Source organism: Fundulus heteroclitus, unplaced genomic scaffold, assembly GCF_011125445.2.
Source record: "Fundulus heteroclitus isolate FHET01 unplaced genomic scaffold, MU-UCD_Fhet_4.1 scaffold_51, whole genome shotgun sequence".
NCBI classification, from domain to species: domain Eukaryota; kingdom Metazoa; phylum Chordata; class Actinopteri; order Cyprinodontiformes; family Fundulidae; genus Fundulus; species Fundulus heteroclitus.
The window spans coordinates 2,176,048-2,177,308 of record NW_023396934.1 but is presented as its reverse complement, the minus strand read 5'-3'; positions in this window follow the sequence as shown (position 1 = coordinate 2,177,308).

The following is a 1,261-nucleotide window of genomic DNA, read 5'->3' as shown; positions in this document are numbered from 1 at the left end:
AAAATAAACATACATTTCTGGCTTAAGTTGGTGAACAGCCTCTCCAAACTGTTATTCAAGGTTTCAATCTTGGATCCTGGTGTTCTATAAATAATATAGCTAATGATTAGATTTTTCTTTCTGTCCATACTGATTTTGACTGTTAAAGCATTCCACTACTCCATCCGTAACAGTCATCCTATTTATTTATTTATTTATTTTTCTCAATATAAAGTGCCACCCCTCCTCCTATTTTTATGTATCCTATCCAAATTCAGAAATTCATATCCATTTAGTTCAAAATCTTCATATGTTTCAAGGGTTATCCAAGTCTCTGACATGTCTATCACATTAAATGGTCTCTTAAACTGCCTTAAATAATATTTTATAAACTCCTCTTGTTAAACTGCACCACAGTTATACTATCTTCAACCTTTATCTCAGTGTTGAATTGATAATCTGCATAGTAAGTACAGTCATTTATGTGATTATCAAAACAAATACTGTCCAGGTCTATATTACTCTGTACACTGTCATTTATGTTGATCGTAATATTTAGACCATTAATAGTCATAATCTGTGCATTTTTTTTTTACTGGTTTCATAAACAAAGCTGTCACTTACATTTATCTAGTTCTTTAAAGAGAATAACTTTAGCCTATTCTGGAATCCTATTCAATTTAAAACATTAAGGTTAAATAAAACTATTCCATTTTAAAGCTTAACTTTGCTTAAACCATACATCACTATCACTTTATTGATCCATGTAGCTGGCTTGCCACTACACAAGTCAGTTGATCTGGGCCTGTGACTATCTCGCTCAGTGAGTCAGGGGTCTAACAAAGGTTGGTCCACAAAACACATGGAGATGGTAATAAGGCACTGTAATCCCCCCTTGAATTGTTGGGAGAAAGGGCTTACATTTCCGGATCAGGAGTGGCTAAACACAAGGCGTATGACCTTTGGCCATTTCCTGGATATGTCTGTATGTGATGTTTTCTTGAAGCGCTGGCTACATGTCAGTCCATGCTGTGTAAAACTTGGCTTAACTTGACAGTCTTCTTAAGTATGTGGCTAACCTTGTGGCTGTTTGATAATTTTTAAGCGCATTTTTTCCAATGAATTTTCCATGTATATGCTTTAATACAACAATCTGTGAACAGCCTGCTTAACGAAAATGACCAGAAATAAATACTGAAATATGTTTCTCTTTGTGTAATGCAATTCAATGTTTGTTCCACTTTTTGAATTAGATTATAGAAATAAGCAGACTTCATAATTT